Here is a 22703-nt window from a genome sequence, read left to right as displayed (position 1 = left end):
GTGTGTGTGTGTGTGTGTGTGTGTGTGTAATATTACAACATTAAATTTCCTTAGTGGGTGTAGGGAAGTGTTTTAAGCACACACAAAAAAAAATTGGAGAAAATAAAATTAAATGTGTTTCTTCAAAATGCCAACAGGATTAGAACATCACCGAGCAATGCTGGGTGCGGCTGCTATTTTATCTATAAAGGATGTACTATTAAGAGCATGAGTGCGTCTACAAAGTATGTACGATAAAAATTGTTTGTTTTCATGTATTGTTATGCATTATGTTTTCCACTCTGTCAAAGCGCCTTTGGGCTTCTTGAAAAGCGCTATACAAAATAAATGAATTATTATTATTGTTATTAAAAATACATCTGCATCAGTAAAATAATATTTATAAAATACATAGCATCAGAAGGTGAATCAATACAATAAAACCGAAAAGTTGTGAGTCTGCAATATGAACATACACCTACATGTCAATGCATCATCTATACAATACGCAGACAGAGACAGACAGAGACAGACACACACACACACACACATACACAGTACACACACACACACACACACACACACACACCAGCACACACACATCACATACACACATCACATACACACACACCAGCACACACCAGTCCTGGTGAGGATCCGCAATCTCTGGTTTCCCTTTCTAGTTTCGAATATTTTACATCAACGTGGTGTTTTTTGAAGGATGGATTGTACCATGCGCTCGTTAAACCTAAGGAAGCAAACCTACAGAGCAAATATTACACGAAAACAATTGCTTTTCATCACAGCAAAGCCATAAAAGGCAGAATATAGATCGCAGCTTCCTTTATATTGCCGAAGTATTTAAAATGGTAATGTTTGAGCCTAAATGAGTGATCCAAAATGCCATTTGCAAGCGCGCCGGTTACCATTAGCAGCACGAGTTGTTTTTGTGTGATTTATGGCCGGAATGGATTTGTGGTGGGCTGTTGTAAAGCAGAGCCTAATGGAACATAAACCATCAAACCGCCAAGCAGGTTTGCACTGATGAATGGAATTTCCAGTCGGAGGCTTTGCTGCCAGAAACCCGGCGCCTGGATATGCACAAGGAACATATAACGCAAGCAAACGTGTAAATTTTTATTTAGCCCGAATTCCACTTACATTTAAAGCACTAAAATCGGTACTCGTGTTGTAATGAAATTAACTTGCCTTACCTCCCTCATTTCAGTGCAGTGCAGTTTTAATGTCAGTGGAGCGACGGTGCTTCTTCATCATGCATGCAATTTGCGGTGAAGGATTCATTAATCGAGCCGTTGCTGATGACTAAAGGATGTTTCGATTTTAAAGGAATGCTTAATAAAATACCGTGCGAAGCCCTCACCATTATTCTTCCTGAAATGCGTTTGCGAAAGCTAAAGCAGAGGATTGTCTAGCCATCGCAGAGCTATGCCCTCTGATTCTAATCCAAAGAAATAAGATTCCGCACAATCCTGGTGGCCTCAACGTTTTCTTACTTTACGATAATGACTTCTCAAGGACTTACGGGTGACCTTTACGTAACTCGCATTTCTAGATATCTATGTCTTGTTAATAAAATGCCACCTATTTTTCTGTTGTTCACCTGAAAGAGGTTCATACATGTAGATGTAGAATTCGCATGAAGATGAAATCTCGGATTCTCCCATATAGGACCAGACGTAATCAACTCTGCTTTCTAATTTCTTTGAAAGTTCAATGTGCTCCACTGTTTATTTTAGTGTTTTCACACTTGTTTGTTTTTATAACTCCAAATATGGTGTAAATTGCCATATACGAGGCACTTCAAACTGGAGACCATTTATAACCCTTAATGATGCTGAACATGTTATTCCATAGTCATCAGTCATGAACAATGTTTGCACAGTGGCGTGCACTATCAATGTCTTTTTTTCAACGCACGTTACTGTGGCTGATGAGGCCACTCTGCTGAAAGATAGTTTGAGAGCAAGGCAATGGTTGTTAAGTGGAAAACGTTCTGCTCAATATGCAGCTGGCACGTGGGTATAACTACAACTAGCAATAAAAAAAAATTGGGCGGAGGGTGGTGGAGAGGCTCTGAATCTCATGGAGGAGCTGCAGCACAAATCATGCAACAACACCTGACTTGTCTTGAGACAAACAACTGCTAAGCCGGGCGAGCCGACAACTTCCCTGGGCACTCTGGGTAGAAGCGACGCCATCCTTGCGATGCCACTTTTCCCTCCACAGTCAACTGAGCAATTAAGGAGAAATCCACCCCTATGCCCAACTCACTAACCCCATGGAATGTCAACCCATGGGGGACACCCCTGCTTTACCATCCATAAGGGGATGGTTAAAATAGAAAATAAAAAAGATAATCACAATTTTTCTTCCACTAAAAACCACCTTTAACTAGAGGGCACTTGGTAGAGAGCATACCTCTGCCTGAATACTGCACGAAGTTTACGTTTTGTATCCCACTGATAAGCTGGATTTGGATCTGGATTCGGATCTGAACCAGAATCTAACTGTCCCGTTCTTGTTGCCAAACCAAATCATTCACAAAGTTTCGTTTGAATCAGTCCATAACTTTGAGATATCGTGATATATATTGTCGCGCAACCGCCGAAATTAATATCTGGCGGTCGCGGATGCTGAGCTGATCACGAAGGCTTTAACTCCGAGGCGGAAACTCAATGGTGGATTCCAAAATCTAAAACACCTAAGCGCGTGGAATGGAGGGAAGCGGCGAAAGCCTTAACTATCAAATCAATCAAGAAACTGCGTTCAGGTATTATGTACAAAAAGTAATATAAGGGTTTATTGAATAAAGGCAGGGATAGGAAAAGCACGCACCGGTAAATCTAATATCCTAATCAGGACGTCCCCACTCACACTTCAGATACAAACGAGGGTCTGCGAACTAAAGAAAAGAAACACGTTCGTTGTGTAAAATGTAATCGTGGATGCGGCCTTATCTCGTCTTGTCGTCTTGTCCATTCAATCTCCGCTGCACACAACGATGTCCCTTGCTCCAGCGCCCCAGCACCGCGAAGGCCCGGGCCAGTGGCCACTCCAGGCTCCTCGTCGACCCCCACGAGGTCTGTGCACCAAAGGTCCAACGCAGGGCTGCACGAAGCAAACGAACTCCACTCGGGCTCGGACTCACAAGCCAACTCTCAAGCCAACCAGGGCCAGGATTCTCTCAACTCTGTATCACACCGGGACTATACTCAACTCAACGCCAACTCCTCTGGCCTGCACTGCGCACAAACTCAGGATCAGATCTGAACTCTCCACTCTCGACTCTGTCCTCCTGCTCAACTTGACAATTGCAACTCGTCTCTCTCAATGGCGTTCGGCGCTCATCACAACTCCACACCAACTCTCGTGACTCGAACTAACAGTCCTCCTGCTCAACTCCGCAATGGCGTTCGGCAACTAACTGCCCGAAATGGTGTCCGGCCCCCGCTAATATCTCCGGCCGATGACGTCAGCTTTGGCGCACTGCTCTGCCAATCAGAGCCTCCACCGACTCGCCGGCTCGCTCAGGTCATGCCCACTGCGTCACTCCAACTCTCGTCCCTGCTCCTTGTGTTGTAGCACGTGCTATGCGAGTTGGATAGGCCTCGCAGAGGTGCAAAAGGTGGCGGCCATGTGGCGGTGTTCTATCCCGATTTCTTCCCAAGTCATGTCAGGGGGGAAGGGCGTCATTTAGTGTTGTACTAAAGGTCCTAACTAATGTTTAAGTGGTGTGCAGTGCCAAAATGGACAAAGGTTTGACTACCAGGTGAGACATACAAGGACTCTACTCATTATTCCCTACACTACTTAACACACGAATCTCCTGGTAGATTCACAATCATACATCTTAGCCGACAAAACGCCTACACATGATTTATTACAGGTAGAGGGGAAGGGGAGGGGGAGGGGAAGGGGGAAGGGGAGGGGGAAGGGGGAAGGGGAGGGGGAAGGGCAGGGGGAGGGGGAGGGGAAGGGGGAGGGGGGAGGGGGGAGGGGAGGATGGAGGGGGGAGGGGGAAGGGGGAGGGAAGGGGAGGGCCAGTCAACAATGATGTTGCAGTTCTCATGGTAGGAGAGCAGCACAACAATCGCGACATCGTCCTGCATCTTCGCAACAACAGCACGAAGCGGCTTTTGGAGACTCACCGATCCTGTGACGCCCTCCAGTACCGGCGTTGCCGGGCGGGGGAAGGGAGACCCGTACATTCCCAACCCGTACATTCCCCTCTCGACTCAAGCTCACTCGGACAAAAGCCTCGCAAAAATTACACCGTGAAGGCCCAATGGCCATGTCTATGCCACAAATCAAGTACGTGAGCGAGTCTGGCGCACTGAATTGAAAATATATAGAACGCTCATACTCCGTGAAAAGTGAAGCCGCCGTGTCGCCATCTTGGTTAGCACGACTCGACCAACTCGCTTCGCGGATCTCGTTTGTTTTGAACGTGTCCCAGATTTTAAAAGCGAGACAACTGTTAAAATGCCATTTTGTGTGGCAATAAACTGCTCCAATCAGTTACGGAAGGGTTGTGGAAAGACGTTTCACAGCTGTTTCAAAGACGTTTAATTCATATCGCACAAAATCGACAAAAATCGACACAAAACACGATCGCATAAAAGGTGAAAAAACGCAATCGCTTTTCGCTCTGAATTACGTGCAAACGCGTAACGGAAATCACCATCGCCCAGCATCGAGTGCCAACCAAGATGGCGCCCGGTAGCTGCATCTCCACCTATGTGGTGTGAATGGCAATGGTCATTCTATATATTTTCAGTTCAATGGTCTGGCGGCGGGGATGGAACATCACGTGATCGCTCTGAGCGAATCAGCGAGCTGCTCTGGCACCGGCTGAGATTCCGTGTATAATGTTCCTCGCTGAAATGCGCTGAGGTAAATATGAATAAAAAATATGGATCTCGTCAAATATTTTGAGGTAGGCCATGTCCTTTCCAGGCTCAATGGCCATGTCTATGCCAAATATCAAGCACGTGAGCCTCTCCGTTTAGGAGTCTATCGTTAACATTACACACACACACACACACACACACACACACACACAAACTGTGTTTTATCTATATATATATATATATATATATATATATATATATATATATATATATATATATATATATATATATATATATATATTGTTGCGGATCTCTGCACCGGCCTTCTCCCCTTACCAAGGGGGGATTAGTCCCCTTGTCTTTGACTGACCGACGGGACCCGGGACCTATGACGTCCTTCCCGGACAGCGCGAAATAGGGTCCTAGGACTAGAATCACTAATACCTAATTACTCGCGCTTCCCAGAAATGAGGAAATAAGCCCCGCACAAATCACGGGTGTTGGTGGATACGCCGAGCGGTAGCGAACCTGTGATCCGAGCCGTTATCAATTACTAGACCCCGATCCAAGCGGTTCTTATTTGCGCCACGCTTACCCAATGATGGAAATCACAGAAACGGTCGAATTGGAAGCAAAGGAATAACAAGATTTATTCACACTATGTACAATGATTAGAAGAAGAAGACACAGTGCAGTCCTTAAGCAGTCTTATACTTATTACCCCAGACAAACGGGCCCGTCTCACACACAGACACTCACACGGGGATTGCAGATGAAAATCAGCACGTCCAGGGATGGCGTCCGGGCAGCTCTCTCTCCGGTCCCCAGCTCGCACCACGAAGTAGATGAACAGAGACGGCAGGAGCTCTCCGCACGTCGTTGGCGTGCACGGGATAACACGGGGCGAACGGTAGGGTCTGGGCTCTGGCGGTTAATCACTCGCTTTGGCTGCGTACGTAATATTTCAATACAATCAAGGGCTCTCTCTCCTGCAAGTCCTCACTGCAGTCCTCATAAAGCCGTCTTGTAAGTCGAGGCCTCTCCCTTCTCATAACTGAGGTGGGGGCCTCGCGCAAAGGGTTTTATTGCCACGCCCTATCACGCCATGCCCTCAGAGCCCTGGTTGGCTGGTAGCCCTTACCGTCATCGCCTCTGACGTGCTCCTCGACGCCGCCACACCCCGACCCTGCGCTCCTCCCTCTTTTCAGGCCTACCTCGTGTTACTCGGCTAGTTCGAGCGAACAAAGGGCAGCTAATGCTGCTGGCAGCCAAAGCGTAACAAACTGCTGCGGGTAGCCCAAAGCGTAACAGAATTGAGGGATCAGCCAAATGGGGCGTGGGATCAATTATGCCCATAGATGGAATTAAAGGGTGGCTGCAAAATGAAAGGGACCTAAGCTCATGTCTTTACACAACACAAATATTACTAGGGAAATGGCCTACTCTTACACATACTGTGGCATAACTAATACTCTAAGTGGGCCTACGTGTTGCTTGTGGACTAACTATGGGGGGCAAACCTTTAGCCTTTAATGATGTCATATGTACAAATCTCAGAACCGTAGCAATATATATATATATATATATATATATATATATATATATATATATATATATATATATATATATATATATATTGTTGTGGATATGAGGATTGTGTTTTTTTTATTTATTATTGCTTTATTCTGGACCCTCCTGCCTCCATTCTGTTGTATAAAGGTCAAAGGGCGTTCCCGTAGTTAATTCCATAAAGCATACACGAAGGACACCATATATCCCTGTTCAGTAGTTATATCCTTATTATGTGTATTAGGCTAAGGATTTGTCTTCCATTAATTTAAATACTCCATTGCACCAAGTGAAATAAGAGTAGATCCCCTTTCATTCACATTCCCCTTCCAACAATTGCCAACTGTTCCCTGCGCGACTCCATTCGCCACGAGGTCGTCTTGGAGAAGAAGGGGGAGGAGCTGCCGACTCCTGGGCGTGCCCACCCATCGTCATCAAGGGCGGAGCCAGAGGGCCGTGCCGACCAATCAGGACCGAGGCGAGCTCACCGATGGGCGTGTCCTGGACACCAGTGGCTTGATCGCCTGAGGCGCTATAAAGAGCGCGCGCGAAAGCCTAGACGTTGTTGTTGGACTAAGCAAGAGAGGAAGAGTTGGATTAAAGAGTTGGACTAAGCAAGAGAGGAAGAGTTGGACTAAGAGTTGGACTAAGAGTTGGACTGGGTTGGACTAAGAAAGAGAGAGGAGAGAAGGGCCGAAGCAAAGCAAAGAGAGAAAGAGTCCTGGAGTTTGTGAGAGAGGGAGAGAGAACCTGTCATGCCAGACCCCCCACCAGCAGCGTTGGCTCCACCAAGCAGCTCCGACCCGTTACCCCGCGCACACGACAGGATCGGTGGCATCGGCGGCCGTCGAGGTCCAGCCCGACGTCCCATGCGGGATCAAGCTCCAGCCAGCTCCGTGCCTTCCTCCCCCTCCAGCCACCCACCTCCTGTCATTCCTGCCTGCAATTTCCCCATTAGTGTACGTGAGTTTGTTCTGTGTGTCTTGTCCCAGGGTATTAATTAAGCCTGTTTAGATAAGCTAGCGATTTTCACTGTGTCTCCGATTTCTTCTGTAAATTATTTTATTATCCTTCCTTCTTCTTTGGTTTATTTTGGTTGTAAATAGCAAATAAATTATATCCGTATTCCCTACTTCTGTCTTCTTCTTCTTCACATCCTTCGCTTTAGTCTTTTCCCCATTGAATATCTGTGGCGCGATTTTGGCCAACGTTCAGGAATCGGGTTAGTCGGGGTAACTATTCAGGCGCGGCGGCCATCCGCTCGGCAAACAACATCCTAGCCGTGTCCGTAACAATATATAATAATAATAATAATAATGCATTAATTTTTTTAGCGCTTTTCAGGAAGCCCAAAGACGCTTTGACAGAGTGCAAAACATAATGCATAGCAAAACATAAAAACAATTGCAAAAAAAGAAGAATCAATAGGGAAATATTCAAAGCACAAAGGAGGGAGAAGGAGAGGAGATAGTCAGGGGTTAGATGCTGTGGGTTAAATGTTGAATGCAGTGTTGAACAGGTGGGTCTTGAGTGATGTTTTGAATGTGGTGAGTGAGGAGGAGTCTCTGATGGTGTGAGGTAGCGAGTTCCAGAGGGTGGGAGCAGCGATGGAGAAGGCCCTATCCCCCCAGGATCTAAATTTGGTCCGGATGGGGGGGGGGGGTCAGGAGGTTGGTACCAGCAGAGCGGAGGTTGCGGGTGGGAGTGTGTCTGGAGAGGAGGTCAGCCAGGTAGGATGGGGCCAGGTTATGGAGGGCTTTGTAGGTCAAGAGGAGGATTTTGTACTGGATTCTCTGGGAGATGGGGAGCCAGTGAAGCTTGTAAAGGACGGGGGTGATGTGGTCACGGGTCCGGGAATGGGTGAGTAGACGGGCAGCGGAGTTCTGAATGTATTGGAGTTTATTGGTGATTGTTGAGGGTGAACCATAAAGGAGGCTATTGCAGTAGTCCAGATGGGAAGTGATGAAGGCGTGGATGAGGGTTTCTGCAGCCACAGAGGAGAGGGATGGACGGAGACGGGCGATGTTTTTCAGGTGAAAGAAGGCTGTCTTTGTGATCTGTTTAGTGTATTTGTCGAAGGAGAGGGTTTGGTCAAAGATGATGCCAAGATTCCGGATGTGAGGGGAGGTGGATACTGGGAAACCGTCGATGTTGAGGGCAAAGTTATGGGTGGACTTGGTGAGCGTTTTTGGGCCAATGATGATTATTTCAGATTTATCACAGTTAAGTTTGAGGAAGTTGATTTGAAGCCAGGATTTTATTTCAGTGATGCAGTTTGTCAGGATAGAGTGGGTGGCGGTGGAGATGGACTTGGTGGAGATGAAAAGCTGGATGTCATCGGCGAAGCAGTGGAATTGGAGACCATGACGGCGGATTAAGTGACCGAGGGGGGACAGGTAAAGGATGAAGAGGAGGGGGCCAAGAACTGAACCTTGGGGGACACCTTGGGGGAGGGGAGCAGTGGGGGATTTGCAGTTATTGATGGAGATGAACTGACGTCTGTCAGAGAGGTATGATTTAATCCAAGAGAGGGCAGTGCCGGTAATGTTAAAGGTGGTTTCAAGTCGGGTGAGGAGGATGGTGTGATCGATGGTGTCAAAGGCGGCGCTGAGGTCGAGGAGGATGAGAATGTTGAGGTTGCCAGCGTCAGAGGAGAGGAGAAGGTCATTGGTGATTTTGAGGAGAGCAGTTTCAGTACTGTGGTTGGAGCGGAATCCGGATTGGAATGTTTCATACAGGCAGGACGTTTCATACAGGCTTGTTTTCTTGTGACGTCATCGGAGCACGCGCGCAGGGCACCCTGGGACACCTCGGCCATTTTGATACCCTCTCGAACAACGTCGTCAGCGGATTCACATTAAATAGTTTTTGTTCACGACCAGTCATGCCAATTTGCGGCGTATTTCGTTGTTCAAACAGGCCAGGCATTAGGCCAGGAGTTAAGTTTTACAAAACGCCCAAACTTCTACTGAATCAGGGTGAGGAAACAAGAAATTTAAGTGAAGAGAGGTGGCGTTTGTGGAAGGCTGCCATCAATCGCAGTGACATCCAAACAGAATCACAGTGGGATCGCACACCTGTCTGCTCCGAGCATTTTGTTAACAGTAAGTAAGAACATGTTTCATGGAATGCGAAACCTGGAACATAAAAGTATTGAATTTGAAACTGTCCAATAAACTTTCTAAAGTTATGTACTCTTATCAACTCGGTCAAAATGAATCTCGATTTTATCATGTGAAGAACGTGCTATGTATTCGTTGCTTACATGATAAATATAGGTGATGACTTATGGCCATACGCACAAAGCACACATGGCGGCACTCACTTCGCACTGTGCGTCACATGTCTACAAAGTATGCACACATGCATGCACAGCTTAAAACTGCAGTGGTTTTTGAACAAATGGAGGGCACTTAATCAATCAGGTCCATGACATTAACACAAGCAGCTTTAAAAAATACATGTTTGTTTAATATATTAATACCTTGGATCGAATCAAGTGGACGTCATTCAGTTCTTTGTGTCGGATTTGTCGCACCCATCCATCTTGGTACAACCTGTATGCCTCGAGGGATTTATACTTCTTCAACTCATCTTTGGTATAGGCCGATTTGCTGAACAACAGGTAGTTGATCACGTCGATGTGGGTCACCTGAGGCCACTTGCTCACATTCTTCTCAAATTGATCATTTGATAGACCATAAAGGTCACACCCAATGACAGAAATCTTCTCTTTGTAACGAACAAGAACGTCCGGGGGGAGCGTCTCTTGGTAGCCAAGGTTGGCACTCGCACTGCTAGCCATACTCAAGCCTGGATCTACCGTATCCTTACGTACACTCCAAGTCTGTTCTACAGGTAGTTGGTTGCAGGTTGACCCACTGCCCAGGTGTTCACCAGTTCACTGGTCCACGGCAAACTTAAACCGAATGTTCTGTGTTTGTTGGGCAACAATACGTAATATAAACTAGATGGCACCACACTCCACATGAACGTGACAACAACAACAACAACATGCATTTTAAGGCCATTTTCCCTGCTAGAGTGGGGGTTAGCCTTGCGGTCCCCATGACAATCTTCTCCATTTTGCCCTATTTTCTGCATCTCTCCTTGTCAACCCCCTTGCCCGCATTTCTTCTTCCACCATCTTTAGCCAAGTCTTTCTCGGTCTTCCCCGTCCTCTACTTCCTTCTACATCAATTTCCATCACTCTTCTCAACCAGTCACTTTCATCCTTCCTCAACACATGACCAAACCATCTCAGCCTGTTCCTCTTCACAGCATCAATCACAGGCAATATTCCCATCATCTTTCGCAATTCATCATTTGTCTTCCTCTCTCTCAACGATACTCCGCACATCCATCGAACCATTCGCATTTCCACCCTTTCCAGCCTTCGTTGCTGCTCTACGTTCATTACCCATGTCCCGCTCCCATAAATCATAACACTTCTCACACATGCAGCATACACCTTTCCCTTCAGCTTCAGCGACACTCTCCTCCTCATCAGCACGCCACTCAGTTCCCGAAACTTCTTCCATGCACATCTCACTCGAGCAACCGTTGCAGAGTCTGATCCACCCTCTCCATTCAGCATGTCTCCGAGGTAGCAAAATGTTTTCACACCTTCCAGCTTCACGCCGTCTCCAAGATCCAACTCAACATTTCCTCCATCTGCAGCTCCCTCTGTGCACACCTTACATTTGAATGTAGCTGCCACAATGGTAAATGACCCTCTCAGACCACTACATTTTTGATGAACCCACTCAGTGCACATTGTACATTGAATGGAGTTCACTCCGACACCCTTCCTGCACACAGCACACGGCCACTTCCCAGTTCTTTCCACCTCACCACATGCTTTACCACTTGCCATCACCTTCGTCTTTCCGATATTCACCTTCAGACCTTTTGTCTCCATACATTCCTTCCACTTGTTCATCTTTTCCTTCAGTCCATCCATACTTTCCGCAATCAACACCAGATCATCTGCATACAACAACTCCCACGGTCCCACGGTAAACCCTCCTTTACGTTCTGAGCCAGCACCTCCATCACAGCTACAAATAGTAGTGAACTTAGTACCGACCCCTGATGCACTCCCACCTTCACCTCAAACTCACCACTGTTCCCGTCCTTCGTCCTTACAGCTGTGCGCACTCTTTTGTACATTGCCATCACTACTCTGATCAACCATTCCTCCACTCCTAACTTCCTCAATGCCCATGTCAATACTTTGCGTGGAACCCTATCGAATGCTTTCTCCAGATCAACAAACCCAAGAAACAACTTCTTCCTCTTCTCCATGTACTTCTCCTGCAACTGCCTCACAATGAAAAGCGCATCTGTCGTTCCTCTTCCTAGCATAAATCCAAACTGCATTTCGTCGATCTTCACTTTCTTCCTTATCCTCCTCTCCAACACCCTTTCCAATACCTTCATTCCATGCTCCAATAACTTTATCGCTCGGTACGAGCCACACTCCAGAGGGTCACCTTTCCCCTTGTATAGAGGGACGAGGGTACTCAGTTCCCAATCCACTGGAATGTGGGCTTCTTTCACCACCAGATTACAGATCTCTGTCATTCTCTTCACACCCCAACTTCCTGCTGCCTTCAACATATCTCCCACAACTCCTGTCGGCCCTCCCGCTTTTCCACTCTTCATTGCTGTTATCGCTTCCTCAACATCCTTCTCAGTTATCTTCTCTGCCGGTCCTAAAACTGGGTTACTCTCTATGTTGCCATCCCATTCATTCTCTGTATTCAACAGCATTTCCATATATCTTTTCCATCTTCCTTTAATTCCATCTGGGTCGACAACGATTTGTCCCACTTCATCCTTCAAGCAACTCACCCCCATCACGTCACACCTCTCTTTCGCTATGTGCTTTGCAATCCTGAATACTGCTCTCTGACCCTCTTCCGAATCCAAGCGTTCTCCGAACATTTTCCTACATGCCTCCTGCGCCTTTGCTACCTCTTTCTTTGCAGCCTTCCTGGCTGCCTATAACTTTCATGCTCTGCTGTTTCTGCTCCCGTACCCTTCGCCTTCTGCCACTCCTTGAACTTCTTCCTCTTCTCGTCAATCCTCTTTCCAACTTCATCATCCCACCACCATGTTTCCGAGTGCCTCGGTGGTCCTTTTGTCCATCCACATACCTCACCAACGGCTCCCAACAGACTAGCTTTCATTGACATCCAACCACTTTCAAGCTCAACCACATCATCCTCTACCCTACTCAGCCTCTCTTTTAATGCCTCCCTTACTGTCACCTCTTTCAACCTCCACACCTTCATTCTTGGTTGGTACTTCACCCGCCGAGCTCTCCTCGCACCTTTCATTTTTATGTCGCAGACAACCAAGTGGTGCTGTGAAACAGCCTCCTCCCCCGGGATCACCTTTGTGTCCCGGAGGTGCCCCCTATCTCGCCTACGCACCATCAGGTAGTCAACGGTTGTCGTCGACCCACCTGACGTGTATGTAACAAGCTTATTATCCTCTTTCTGGAACTGAGTATTACAAATCAACAAATCAACTCCATCAGCAAACTCCAAAATCCTTTCACCTTCTCCATTTCTCACATCCGTATCCGTAACCCCATGAACTCCCTCAAAACCATCCATACTCCTTCCCACATGTCCATTCAGGTCTCCTCCCACCACAACAACTTCTTCATCTTTCACGTTTTCCTTCAGCTTCTCTATCGCACACCAGAACTTGTCCTTCTCTTCATTGCTTCGACCAACCTGCGGAGCATATCCCAAATGACATGACAAAACAAACAAAATTACTTTATAAAACAGACTTTTTGCGATCCGCATTTTGCGACCGCCGATGAGTGAGGACATGTAAGTGAGCGCCGTGAGATTTTAGTTTTTGACAAAATGACGGAAAACCTTGAACAACGCTACTGCATCAAATTTTGTGTAAAGCTTGGCGATTCCCAAGTGGAAACGATCCGCAAGATTCAACACCGTTCATTCCATTATGAAGGAGGATTTGGGCTTCAGGAGAATCTCAGCGAAGTTCGTACCAAAGCTGCTAACGATTGAGCTGAAGCAACTCCGTTTGGAGATCGCACAGGACATGCTGGAGACTGTGAACAGCGATCCCAGCTTCCTCAACACAGTGATCACTGGCGATGATTCCTGGGTTTATGGGTACGACCCAGAAACCAAGTTGCAGTTTTGATGCAAGTTTGATGAAACACAAAATTTGATGCAGTAGCGTTGTTCAAGTTTTTCCGTCATTTTGTCAAAAACGAAAATCCGACGGCGCTCGCTTACATGTCCTCACTCATCGGCGGTCTGCCGTCAAATGACAGCTTCTGCAGGTGGGAAAAAATTCACGCGTGTGCATTAGGATCGCCTACATACGTGCACCAATCAACGCCTCCCTGGCTTCTTTTTTTTTACGCACGAAAAATAAAGGTCGGATACTTTTTGAACACACTACGTATATATATATATATATATATATATATATATATATATATATATATATATATATATATATAGTTGCGGATATGAGGACTGTATTTTTTTGATTGTGTGTATTATTATTATTGTTTATTCTGCGCCTCCTGCCTCCGGAGCTGTGTAAAGGTCAAAGGGCGTCCCATAATTAGTCCATAAAACATCCACACCACAGCCAATCATAGAATACCCCTGTTCAATAGTTATATCTTATTATGTGTTTTAGGGTAAGGCTGTGTCTCCCATTAATTGAAATACTCCATTGCACCAGTGAAAGAGATAGATTCCCTTCATTCCCACTCCCAAAACTTCCATTCCCCCTTTTCGTCAATTGCCAACTGCATTTTGGGCGGTTTTCTCTTCATCCACCATTGGCCACGAGGCAGGGTTGGGGAAGAAAGGCGGGTCCCCACCTCGTCATAGAGGGGAGGAGTGAGTCAGCCCCACTCAACCAACCACGAACAAGGGGTTGGACTTGGAGAGGGTGTGGAGAGAAACATCGAGGAGGTTCGCGAAGGTTGAGGGGCGGGGCCTATATAACCCACGGCAGGGCGTTTCCAGACGAGAGATGAGCCTTTACCGAGAGACGAGAGGGAGTCCAAGGAGTTGAGTCCAACCAAGAAGTCCAGAGTTGAACTGCAGCTCGAGCCACCGCAACTGCATTTGCTGCAGCTGGAGCCACCGAAACTGCAGCCACAGCAGCATGAGGCCTGGACGGCAGTTTGGAGCAGGGCCGCGGAGGAGCGGCGGCTGCCCAACGAGTCAATCGTGCTGAAGGACCAGTGGACCTCCCTATCCCGCCAGCCATCCATCTCCCGCCAGTCCTATCATCATTCCCCGAGTGAGTCTGTCCTTGTTTGTTCTGTCCCTGGGTTAATTAAGACTGTAGGTAAGCTAGCGTTGCACTGTGTATCTAATCTCGTCTGTAAATAAACGTGACTGCTTTCTTCCTACTTATATGTGTAAATAATAAATCCAATTCCTCTTCTGTACGTCTTCTTCCTCTTTGTATTCGGTCGCTTTAGAGTTTTCCCGATTGAATAGCGGTGGTGCGATCCGGCCAAAGTTTGGGGCAAATCGGGTATTAGTCGGGGAATAACTGTTCGGTCGCGGTTACACCACCGCTCGGTCAAAATAACATCTTTAACCGCGCCCGTAACAATATATATATATATATATATATATAGTTTCAAAACACACCTGGTCACAAATGTACCTCACTAACCGGGTCCTTAGTCGAGGTCCTCAGCATCATCCCGTTTCGGCAATTCAACCTCGATACAGTCAGCTAAAGTGGGCCAGCAGGGGCACATACGCCTCCACATGCAGCAGCTACACCTGCATGCGTACATACCCCCACCCCCAGCCAGTGAGAACACACACTACAACAACAACAAAACTACCTCCACTTCCAGAATCAACAGCCCCTCATCCACTCACTCACACACACACAAAAAAAAAAATCTACAAAAAAACAACAACCGACCACCACCCTTACGACTTGCACCACTCAAACAAAAACACATTCATGCAAAACCACACCCACTCCTGCAACACAACATATATATATATATATATATATATATATATATATATATATATATATATATATATATATATATATATATATATATAAATATATATATAAATATATTGTTGTGGATATGAGGATTGTGTTTTTTTTATTGTGTTTTTTTATTATTATTGCTTTATTCTGGACCCTCCTTACTCCAGTTATGTATAAAGGTCAAAGGGCGTCCCATAATTAGGTCATAAACAATCACGTCAGCCAATCATAGATTTCCCCCTTGTTGATAGTTATATCTTTATTATGTGTATTAGGGTAAGGCCTTGTCTTCTATTAAGATGACACTCCATTGCACCAAGTGAAACAAGATAGATTCCCTTTCATTCCCATTCCCAAAATCTCCATTTCCAGCTACATCCCCTCCAAGTCTCCATTGCCAACCGCACGGGGCAGTTTGCCAGGTTTGTTACAGCGGTGGGTTGCTGATTTCGCCCCAAAGCCGCCATTAAGCATGTGCTCAGCTCGGGGAAGAAGGGCGTGCCCGCCCATGGTCATCAAGGGCGGAGCCAGAGGGCCATGCCGACCAATCAGGGCCGAGGCGAGCTGACCGATGGGCGTGTCCTAAAGGCCGGTGGCTTGATCGCCTGAGGCGCTATAAAAGCGCGCGCGCTAGAAGCAAGGACGAAGTGGTTGAGTTGTTGAGTTGTTGGGTTGTTGAGTTGAGTGGTTGGACCAGATGAGCTTTTACAGAAGTGGTTGGACCAGATGAGCTTTTACAGAAGTGGTTGGACCAGATGAGCTTTTACAGAAGCAGATGAGCTTTGACAAGACGAGAGAGACGAGTCCTGAAAAGAGCACGCGACGTCCACGCAGCCACAGCAGCAACAACAGCAGCTTGGGGCCTGGACGGCAGTTTTGAGCAGGGCCGCGAAGGAACGGCGGCTGCTAAACACGCCGATCGTGCTGCAGTATCCGTTGGACCTTCCTCTCCCTCCAGCCATCCACCTCCTGCCTTTCTATCCTTTTGTGTACGTGAGTTTGTTCTGTGTGTCTTGTCCCTGGGTTAATTAAGCTTGTATAAGCTAGCATTGCACTGTCTCTGAATTCTTCTGTATATTATTTTATTATCCTTCCTTCTCCTTGGATATTTTGAGCATGTAAATAGTAGGAATAAATTTAGTAGTATTTCCAACCTTTTGGTTTTCTTCTTCTTCTTCACATCCGTGTCGCTTTTGTCTTTTCCATATTGAATATCTGTGGCACGATCCGGCCAACGTTCAGGAATCGGGGTAACTGTTCGGCCGCGGTGCTATCCGATCGGCAAACCAACATCTCATCCGCGGTCCGTAACAATATATATATATATATATATATATACTAGCTGAGGAACCCGGCTTCGCCCGGGTTGAATAAGAATAATGCAAATATATGATGAAAAGAACATGTATATTTTAGAGCAATAATGCAAAAGTACATTTCCTACATGACGTTTTGTCAATTATCAATTTCTCAAAACCTCTTGGTATACAACATTTCTGGTTTTCTTACTTGGTGCCAAGACATAAAGATTGCTTGGTTTTCCAACCCTCGAGCAGCCCACGTACAGCTGGCAATGGGAAGTACCCGGCATTGCCGGACGGGGGAAGGGAGGGGAGGGGGAAGGGAAGGGGAGGGGAACGGGGGGGAGGGGAGGAGAGGGTGGGAGGGGAGAAGAGGGGGAGAGGGGGGGAGGGGAGAGAGGAGGGAGGGGGAGGAGGAGAGGAGAGGAGGGAGGGGGAGGAGGAGAGGGGAGGGGGGAGGGGGAAGGGGGAGGGGGGAGGAGCGGGGAGGTGAGGGGGGAGGGGGAGGGGGTGAGGGGGAGGTGAGGGGGGAGGGGAGGGGAGCGGAGGGGAGGGGGAGGTGAGGGGGAGTGGAGGGGGAGGGGGGAGGGGGAGTGGAGGGGAAGGGGGGAGGGGGGAGGGGGGGATGGGGAGGGAGGGGGGAGGGGGGAGGGGGAGTGCAGGGGAAGGGGGAGGGGGGAGGGGGGAGGGGAGGGGGGAGGGGAGGGGGAGGGAGGGGGGGCTTCACCCGGGTTGAATAAGAATAATACAAATATATGATGAAAAGAACATGTATATTTTAGAGCAATATCACAGTACATTTCCTACATGACGTTTTGTCAATTTTCAATTTCTCAAAACCTCTTGGTATACAACATTTCTGGTTTTCTTACTTGGTGCCAAGACATAAAGATTGCTTGGTTTTCCAACCCTCGAGCAGCCCACGTACAGCTGGCCATGGGAAGTACCCGGCATTGCCGGGTGGGGGAAGGGAGGGGAGGAGGAAGGGGAGGGGAGGGGAACGGGGGGGGAGGGGAGGAGAGGGTGGGGAGGGGAGAAGAGGGGGGGAGGGGAGAAGAGGGGGGAGGGGGTGGAGGAGAGGAGAGGAGGGAGGGGGAGGAGGAGAGGGGAGGAGGAGAGGGGAGGGGGAAGGGGGAGGGGGAGGAGGAGAGGGGAGGGGGGAGGGGGAGGTGAGGGGGAGGGGGGAGGGGGAGGGGCGAGGGGGAGTGGAGGGGGGAGGGGGGAGGGGAGGGGGTGAGGGGAGGTGAGGGGGGAGGGGGGAGGGGAGCGGAGGGGAGGGGGAGGGGAGGTGAGGGGGGCGGGGTGAGGGGGGTGGAGGGGGTGGGGAGGGGGGAGTGGAGGGGAAGGGGGGAGGGGGAGGGGGAAGGGGGGAGGGGGGAGGGGGAGGGGGGAGAGGGGAGGGGGAGGGGGTGAGGGGGAGGGAGTGGGGGAGGGGGAGCGGAGGGGGAGGGGAGGGGGACGGGAGTGGGAGGGGGAGGGGAGTGGGAGGGGGGAGGGGAGTGGGAGGGGGGAGGGGAGGAAGTGGGGGGAGGGGAGGGGGGGCTTCGCCCGGGTTGAATAAGAATAATACAAATATATGATGAAAAGAACATGTATATTTTAGAGCAATATCACAGTACATTTCCTACATGGCGTTTTGTCAATTTTCAATTTCTCAAAACCTCGTGGTGTACAACATTTCTGGTTTTCTTACTTGGTGCCAAGACATAAAGATTGCTTGGTTTTCCAACCCTCGAGCAGCCCACGTTCAGCTGGCCATGGGAAGTACCCGGCATTGCCGGGCGGGGGAAGGGGGGGAGGAGGAAGGGGAGGGGAATGGGGGGGAGGGTAGGGGAACGGGGGGGAGGGGAGGGGAACGGGGGGGAGGGGAGGGGAACAGGGGGGGAGGGGAGGGGAACGGGGGGGAGGGGAGGGGAACGGGGGGAGAGGGGAGGGGAACGGGGGGGAGGGGAGGGGAACGGGGGGGGAGGGGAGGGGAACGGGGGGGGGAGAGGAGGGGAACGGGGGGGAGGGGAGGGGAACCGGGGGGGAGGGGAACGGGGGGGGAGGGGAGGGGAACAGGGGGGGAGGGGAGGAGGGTGGGGAGAGGAGAAGAGGGGGGAGGGGAGAAGAGGGGGGAGGGGAGAAGAGGGGGGAGGGGAGAAGAGGAGGGAGGGGAGGAGGAGAGGGGAGAAGACGAGGGAGGGGGAGGAGGAGAGGGGAGGGGGGAGGGGGAGGGGGGTGGAACGGCTAGCTTGGCAAGCGATAGCAGGATTTTTACTTTTATTTTTACCTCAATGAGGGCTATATATATAGTCCGTGCTTGGAGCCTTCAAGTTCACATAAAGTATTTTTATGAAAAATAATGCAGATGTATAACAATCCACCAATGCAAGTTCAGAAATGCATGCAGATCCTTTACTTTGCGATACAAACGCAATTCCCGCCATTTCCACTCACGATCGAGGCCCTCCACAGTCGGCTTCTATCAGTTCGGCCACGCCTCTTCTTCCTCCTACAACTTCGTCTCACTTTTCACTCAAAATGTACTAAATTCTGCCGCATGAAATTATGTAGAGGCCTCGTCGGGGGGATATAAGGTACATAAGGAAGGCGTTGTAACAGAAGAATCAAAATAAAAGTGGCAGAACATGAGGAAATCTGAGCTATTCTGGACCCACAGCCAAACCCGACAAACCATTGCAATACACCCCGAACGTCTAGCGCCGCCACAAACCACCATGGAATTGCAGGTGACGCTGTTTTTTTAAACCATTGATATTAAAATAAAACGTAGCCTATAACCACCAGGATTTTATGCTGATTCCGAATCTGTGTCTGAAACTTTTCTCCGATGTGTAGGTCTTGAGTTATAAGCGGACATCCAGACAGACACACATACAGACACTCCTCCTTTATATATAGATATATATATATATATATATATATATATATATATATATATATATATATATATGTATATATTTATATATATATATGTATATCTCTATATATAAAGGAGGAGTGTCTGTGTGTGTGTGTGTGTGCATATGTGTGTCTGTCTGGATGTCCGCTTATAACTCAAGAACTACACATCGGAGAAAAGTTTTAGACACAGATTCGGAATCAGCATAAAATCCTGGTGGTTATAGGCTACGTTTTATTTTAATATCAATGGTTTAAAAAAACCGCGTCACCTGCAATTCCATGGTGGTTTGTGGCGGCGCTAGACGTTCGGGGTGTATTGCAATGGTTTGCTGCATTTGACTCCATTACGCACGAGGTAACCACGAAGAAGAAAGGCGGGTCTCCACCTCGTCATAGAGGGGAGGAGTGAGTCAGCCCCGCTCAACCAACCCAGAACGAGGGGTTTGGCTTGAGAGGGCGGAGAGAGAACACTTGGGGGAGGTTCGCAAAGGTTGAAGGGCGGGGCCTATATAACCGGCAGCGGGACGCTCCCCACGCGGATGAGCTGAGAGGAGAGATGAGTTCTGAGTCCAGGAGATGAGCAGGTGTGACCAAGCCGCCGTGATACGTGCCGCGCTGCAGGAGAAACGGACCGAGGCAACGCAAGGAGCGCGCGAGGCAGCAGTGCGGAGAAAGGAACTTCGCCCCCGCAGTTTGGGACCGCGGGAGTTCGCACGGCCGCGGCTTGGCTTCTTGACGGCAGCGCCTTCTGACCCGACCGTGCCCAGGCCCCGCTGAACCTTCCTTGCCTCTCAAAGCCATCCATCTCCAAACCATTCATTCCTGCCTGCATTTCCCGTGTAAGTGTGAATGTTCGTCCGTCTTCCACGTTGTCCTGGAGTTTATTAATTCAGCTTGTATAGGTAAGCTAATGATTTCACTGTGTCTCCTGCTCCTTCCATTTTCTGTATATAACCTTGACCGCTCTCTTTGCTTTGGCTTGTGTAAATAATTAATAAATCCTGTTATTCCTCCGTACTTCTTCTTCTTCTTCATTCTCGTTCGGTCACTTTAGTGGTTTCAATATTGAGTGTACGTGGCGCGATTCGGCCAACGTTCAGGATCGGGTTAGTCTTGGTAACAGTTCGTGCTGCGGTTGCTAAACACCGCTCGGCAATCAAGTAACATCTTATCCGCGGTACGAACGGGGCTGTGCACCGGCCTTTCCAGAGGCCGCAGTGCAGCTTCAGGGACCACGTTGGTCAGCAATAATCGAGGGGACTAATCCCCCCTCAAGGGGGAACCATAGGCCGACGTTGGGTTCCGTAACAATTGGTGTCTGGGAGTGAGATTCGAGGCCTGAACGAAATTTTTTATAACGAAAAAAAAAATTGGTCAAAATTACGAGCGGCTGAAATTTTGTTTAACATCCCAAATTGAGTCGTGCCATGGACAATCAAGGTGATCGGATGCAGGTGGGTGAACTAGAAGAAGGGTTAGGGGTAACCCAGGACCAGAGGGAAGAAATGGAGGAGAGCAATGAGGAGGTGGTTGAGGAGGTGTCAGGTGCACAAAATGGCGCCCTCGCGCACGTGGTTGAAGGGACACAAAATGGCGGCTCGCACGTGGTTGCGGGGGCCACGCCCGCGGCACCAATGGGCGTGGTCCAAATGCAAGCCTTCATGGCCCAATTCATGATGGAAATGCAGAAAAAGAACGACAGTATGGAACGAATGGAAAACAGAATGAGGGCTAATAGTGAGCAATTGGGAGCAATAAGGGACGAAGCGAGGGGTACCAGTGCCCAAATTGGGAAGATAGACAGCAAATTTGAGGGGTTAGACAATAAATTGGAGGGGTTAGACAATAAATTTGAGGGGTTAGACAATAAATTTGAGGGGTTAGACAATAAATTTGAGGGGTTAGACAACGGGATAAAAGGGGTGAAGAATGGGTTAACGGGGCTAGAAGACAAGATGGAAGGCAAATTGAGGGAAATAGGGGAGCAATCCGCCCGGGAAATCAAACAGATGGGGAACCAGATAGAGGAGGTGAAAATCGGGTTGGAAGGTAAACTGGATGCTCAGAGGAATGAATTGGAACAGATGAGGGCGGCATCTACCAAAGAGATGGAGGAGATGGGGGAGGAAATACGACGAGGTGTAAGCGAGGAGGTCTCGGGGGTACGCGAGGAGGTAAAGCGAGGTGAGGAGCGTATGGAGAAAGAGGTAAGAACTAGTATGGCTAGGTTACAGGGGGGAATAGAAGATCTAACGAGGGGAGTGGAACAGCTGACGGTGGGACAGAGGGAATTAGTGGATCAAGTGGAGAAGAACACTGCGATAATCGGGGGGTTAAAGGCGACGCAGAAAGACATCAAGAAGGAACTTATAGCGACAAAGAGGGAATGTCAGATGGTACATGAGGGATTGACAAAGAGGTTGGACGAGGTGACGGAGGCAATGGAGACGAAAGAACGGGAGGTGAGGACGCACATAGAAACGGTCAAGGTGGCATTAGAGGAAGAGATCGAGGGGGCGCACCGGGAAATGAAGGAGGTAAAGGAGAAATTAGAGGAAGTGGAAGAGGGGGTGAGTGAAATTAAGAAGAGACGGAGGGAAACTAAGAGGGAGATAAAGGAGGAGGTGATGGAATATGTACAAGGTCTGTGTTCAAATCATGAATATATGCTCACAAACCAAATAAAGAGTTTGCAGGTGGCAGAAGAGGTGCGACGACGAGGTGCCGAGGTGAGTGGCGATATACGCGGAAATGTATATGGTGTGAGGGGAGCTTCAGTCGGCTTGGGGGTTGGTTTGGACCCGGGTGTTCGTGAGAGGCCGCTGGTGAAGTGTGCGACAGGTACGGAGCGCGACAGAGGAGGTGTGCGAGAATGTCCGACTATGGGGTGTGTGAGGAAAAAGTGCGCGCCGAGGAGTGAGTGTGCTGTCAAGAGTGAGTTGGTCGCAGCACGTGTGCGGGGGGGCACATGGAAGCGCGGAGTGGGGAGTGTTACAGGGGATGTAACGGAAGCATGCACACCTGTGGGGAG

The sequence above is a fragment of the Myxine glutinosa genome, chromosome 8 (assembly GCF_964187855.1).
Source record: "Myxine glutinosa chromosome 8, kmMyxGlut1.1, whole genome shotgun sequence".
NCBI lineage: Eukaryota > Metazoa > Chordata > Myxini > Myxiniformes > Myxinidae > Myxine > Myxine glutinosa.
The sequence above is the reverse complement of the archived record's forward strand: the minus strand, read 5'-3'. Positions refer to the sequence as shown.